Source organism: Stigmatopora argus, chromosome 2 (genome assembly GCF_051989625.1).
Source record: "Stigmatopora argus isolate UIUO_Sarg chromosome 2, RoL_Sarg_1.0, whole genome shotgun sequence".
Lineage (NCBI taxonomy): Eukaryota > Metazoa > Chordata > Actinopteri > Syngnathiformes > Syngnathidae > Stigmatopora > Stigmatopora argus.
This window is the reverse complement of record NC_135388.1, coordinates 22,077,501-22,082,849: the sequence shown is the minus strand read 5'-3', so window position 1 is coordinate 22,082,849 and position 5,349 is coordinate 22,077,501. Positions and strand designations below refer to the sequence as shown.

The window sequence follows — 5,349 nt, the reverse complement described above, 5'->3', positions numbered from 1 at the left end:
TCAGTCTTGTCCTTGTTCAAGGTGATAGTTTAGAGTGACGGCTGGGTCTCAATAGATTTGCAGTGGTCTGATATTCCTTCCATTTCAATTGGATTGCCAGCACAGTGCTCTTTGAGATGTTTAAAGATGGGGAAATCTTTTTGTATCCAAATCCGGCTTAAAACTTCTCCACTACAGTATCTCGGACACGCCTGGTGTGTTCCTTGGTCTTCTTGATGCTCTCTAAACTTTAAACTGAACGGTGACATGATTTATGTGGAGACAAGAATACACAGGTAGATTCTACTTATCATCATCACTCAACATTAGATCATTCAAAGATCCGCACTGAACTTCTGGTGTGAGTTTGCTGCACTGAAGGTAAAGGGGCCGAATAATATTGCAGGCACCAATTTTCAGTTTTTTTTTGGTAAAAACATTAATTCCATTATGTCCCACTCGTGCTAGAGCCTATCCCAGCTGACTTCGGGCACAAAGTGTGGGCCACCCTGAATGGGTGGCAGGGCACATGGAGAGAGACAACCATTTACACTAACATTCAGATCTAGGGGGAATTCAGAGTGAAATAAATGCCCACCATGCATGTTTTTGTGAAGTGGGAGAAAACTGGAGTACCTGGAGAAAACCCACACAAGCCACATGCAGTCTCTAACAGTGAGGAGCCACCTGGGATCTACCCCTCAACCCCACAATAGAGTGGCTGACAAGCAAATACCTCCTCCACCCATTATTTAGTTTTTTTTCACTTTAAAAATATAAATCAAAAGATTGAATATTACAAATTTGGGATAAAAATAGGCATTTTTAAGGATGGTGATAAACAATAAATAGTCTTTATACTTTCATAATCTTCATTTGAATTTTATCATAAAACATAAGGTCAACACATCGTTTGATGTGTAGTAGAAATGAACCTACCTTCATGTCAAAGACCTTTGAGTTTTCCAACAACACACTTAATTTATTAATTAGTAATTTATCACTGTTATTAGCACCTATTTTGTTCAATAGGTAAAAAACCATTTCACATATTAACACCAAATTAACAGAAGTGATTGGTGACTACCTTCTGTTTATCGAACACCATTTAGTTTTCCTTCGAATCACTCCATGTATTAATTATTAATTTATTATTGTGATTAGGACCTATTTAGTTCAATAGCTCCAAGGCATTTGTTTTATAGACACCAAATTAACAGAAAAGATAGGTGATTATATTTTTTTTATCGAACACCTTTTAATTTTTCAACAACACACTCCATTTATTAATGATTAATTTATTCCTATTAGCGCCTAATTTCTTCGATAGCTTCCAAACCATTTAACGTATTGACACCAAAATTACAGAAAAGATAGATCATCACGTCGTTGTGTTTATCGAAAACTCTTTAATTTTTCAACGACACACACCATTAATTGAGCCCAAAACAACAGAAGTGGTGGCTAATTACCCCCTGTTTATTGTAGACCTTTTAGTTTTTCAATGACACAATCCATTTATTAATTACGTTGCGCTGGACTGCATGGTCATCGCTGGGATTTCCTTCATTGGACAGAAAAAAATAATGGCGTAATTTTATTTTATTTATTTAAATTTTATTTGTCAATATGTCATTTTTACATTCAATTAAATTGCAATTCGAATGAGATGGAGTTGAAATCCACTGCCCGAAGCCCTTGACTGGGATTCGGCTGTGACGTTACCCCCCCCCCCCCCCGTTCATGCGCGCGTCCTCCCTATTTGCCGTAAAACCTGAAGGAAGAGGGCAGCCGAAAATGAAGCGCGGCTGGCTTGACTGCAGTCAGTTTTGACAGCAGAGGGGAAACGCGGAAGAATATGCGCATGCGCAAACTTCCCAGCTGTCCTGTTGTTGATAATTCATTTGGCTGTTCCTATTACAATTTTTACGCTCCTGATGACAACGCCACACTGGCGAAACACCCTCGAAGGAATTGTCTTAAACTAATGCCCCAGGTAATGTGTTCATTGTGTTAATTTTGGGCGAAGTTACAGTGATTTGGTCCTGTCGAATCCAATGCTAGTCCTAGTAGCATTAAGCTAACGGGGCAAAGTTGCCAGGCTTACTCGTGACGAATTGCAGCCCTTCAACAGGTTTAAATCTAGAGCAGTGGTTATTAACCTGGGCTCGATCGAACCCTCGGGGTTCGGTGAGTCGGTCTCAGGGGTTTGGTGGTCCCTCTGCCCTGGAGGTCAAGACAGAACGACTCATCAGGTATCACGATAACATGCCCCTCTTAACCATCACTGGCTGCAGATGATCATTGCTTGGCCAATCAGTGCTGCGAGGAATATATATTCTTAATTTTGGGAAAAAAATCATGTTTTATTTTACACTAAAGTAGGGTTCGGTGAATGCGCATATAAAACTGGTGGGGTTCGGTAGCTCCAACAAGGTTAAGAACCACTGATCTAGAAGCGCACCACCTGTGGTAGTGGCCAAAGAGGTCGTGTGTGACTATCGTAGGGCGGCAGCCAAAAGGAGGATCACCACTTGCAGAACCGGGCTCTTGGAACGTTTAATGTTACCTCTCTGGTTGGGAAAGAGACTGAAATTGTGCGTGAGGTTGAGAAGTTCTGCCTTGATTTTGTTGATATCACCGCTACACACAGCACAGGCTCTGGTGCTCCTCTCGAGGTGGAAAAATTATTTTTCCTTTTCTTTACAAGCAGGACACGTTTTTTTCTTTCTTTTGTAAAAACACTTTCCCCAAAGAATGGTGATTGAGGGAGTTGTTGTTATATCCGATCGTATTTTCCCTCGTCTGGTCGTTTGTTTTAAGCCTTTGTTAGAAGGTTGAGTCTCAATTGAAACACTTTCACATTTGTTTGCATATGGAGACAATAAAACCCATATAAAAGAGTTCCCTATGGTTTATGGCATTGCTTCCTGAGGAATAATCTTTCCAATCAATATTGGAGTGGTTTTATTACGTCAGAAAGTTTATCTCACCTGTCTCCTCAAACGTTTCAACTGATAGAACCTTCTTACAGTGCAAAAGGTGGATTCACATCCCCCTCTCGGCTAGTTTCATGTCTGCTGGTTGGTCAGCAACACTTGGTATGGACGTTCCCACTTTGGGTTGTGCTAGTGCTTCTTCTTTATCCTGTAGGTTGAGCACCCAGGCTCCTGGCACCACCGTTGGTCCGTTTCCTGTTGAGAGGCACAGTCTCCTTCTGCTAACCCAATTCCAATGCATTTCTTTAAAGATTTTCTTTTTATGTAGTCAGCCAGATTAGCCTCATCATCCAGTTCCAATCGTGCAGTGAATAATGGCGATTTGTATGGTCTACCAAATAGGATTTTCATATGTTGTTGTCCGGTTGAACTCGTTATGTAGGCGCAGTGATTTCATAACGAGATATGAAACCTTTTGTCAATCCAACCTTTTGTTAACACAATTTGGGTGCCATTATCACTATAAAACAATGGTTCTTTGGAATTCCATATCGTGCACTGATATGCCGAGCACAGGTTAAGCATGCTCTGCAACCAGCTTAACCCTATAAGTCAGGGATGGCCAAACCGGTCCTCGAGGGCCGCTGTGGGTGCAGGTTTTTGTTCCAACCGATCCAGCACAGACATTTTGACCAATGAGATTTCTGAAGAAAACAAGAAGCACCTGACTGCAATCCACTGATTGCACTTGTAGGACACCCGATTGGTGAAAAGGTGTCATCTTGATGGGTTGGAATGAAAACACGCACCCACTGTGGCCCTTTGTGGAATAGTTTGGACACCCCTGCTATAAGTTGTGTAGTGGCACCGTACAAAGGCCACATCCCCCTGTCGCGACATAGGACTTCCCATTACTCAATATGGCAGCTCATCCAAGTAAGCTGATGTACAAATGTGTTTTTTGTTTTTTTCTCAGTGCTCCCAAATTCCCCATTTCGCCGAGCAGATTATTTGTTCCTCCACGTCAAGTTTCACATTTGGAGTACTGCTGCTGCATTCTGATCAAAAATTTTATTTGACAAAATCTATTTTTTCCTCATTTGTCCCCACCATTCCTGAAAAGGGCTTATTGGCGATTTTAGAAATCAATTTCAAATTTCCAAATCCTTTTCCAACTTGATATCTGATCGATTGATTATATCTTGGTGGCCAGCCAATCAAAAACACAATAAGACAGACAACCATTCGCGCTCATACTCATAATCAGGGGAATTTCGAGTGTTCAACCAGTCTAGCATCCATAATTTTGGTTTGTGGGAGAAAACTGGAGTACCCGGAGAAAACCCACAAATTCTCGAGGACACCATGAATACTCCACACTCTGGAAGGTCGGGATCCACCCGGCTTTCATTAGTAGATCTTAGAACCGTGAGGTTGATGCGCTAACCACTAGTCTGTCCATTTGGGTTGTTTACCCATACATCAGTGGCCCGCAAATTTTCATCACAGGTGGAAACCGCCATCCCCAGTGCGGCTTCTTGGCAGCTCACCCCATTTTGCTGTCCTATCAGCAATAATCATTCCCAAAGGAAATAGGTAATTAACGTATTAGATATGCGCGCCACACATCTACAAATAGAAATTTGTTTTGGAAGTTCAATTCCCGCCGTTCGTCGCCCTAGTCAGTCAGCATGAGCGACTGCCATGCGAGTGGCTGTGATTAACTCTTTGTTTGCCAATAATGCAATAACGGAAAAACTGTGACACATTGAAACACACACGCAAGTATATTAACCGTTTGTAAAAAAAATAACCTCCATGTTTTGCATTAAGTTATACACCCCCATTAATGCTATCAGTTTAGCTGTTTGTACGTAGAATTGAGGTGGCAATAGTGGGCTTTAGACTCGCTGCAAAAGCAGCATTTCTCCTCTCACACACACATCTTATCTGCAACAAATTCCTTGTTTTGCTCTGTTTACAAATGCCTCCCCAGCGAGGTATCATTTTTGAAATGTCGCTTTTTAGCTGTGAATATTGCATTTTAGAGAAGTCTACCATTAGTCCATAATAAGATAAGTTAATTCCTCATCCGGTATCCAACCATATCACAATTTTTTGCCGAGACCCCATAATCTCAAAATATGATGCAAGAACTACTTTATCCCATAGGAAAAACCATTTTTGCACTCACAAGTCTGCTTCAGCAACCCCAAGGTCCAATTGATGTAATGTCTTCGCGGAAGGGGTCCAATTTTTTTTAGTAGCGTGTGTGGTTCGGGAACACAAGGTACACGCTGAATGACTGCATATAATCAAGCTCTGTTTTTAACTCCGTCCAATCAGCCGCCCCGCGGGCCGCATGTACAAAGTCACATAGAACTTCCCTCCTCTGCTCGTATGCCTTGTGTAATACAATATGTGGAGTTGA

The 5,349-nt window shown here is 41.5% G+C and overlaps 1 protein-coding gene across 5 annotated transcripts in view; it reads left to right on the top strand.

Annotated features, from left to right (window-relative positions):
- Positions 1-1,799: 1,799 nt before the first annotated feature.
- The window catches only part of LOC144070696 (uncharacterized), an 88,031-nt gene continuing 84,481 nt past the window's right edge, over positions 1,800-5,349 (top strand). For 3 of the 5 annotated variants that reach the window (XM_077595124.1, XM_077595123.1, XM_077595120.1), the window contains exon 1: positions 1,802-1,975. The gene's annotated coding sequence lies outside the window, so the exon portion shown is untranslated. Of the gene's footprint in view, positions 1,976-2,035; positions 2,235-5,349 lie in introns of those variants that run through there. The other 2 variants (XR_013299432.1, XM_077595122.1) reach the window with 2 other exon arrangements.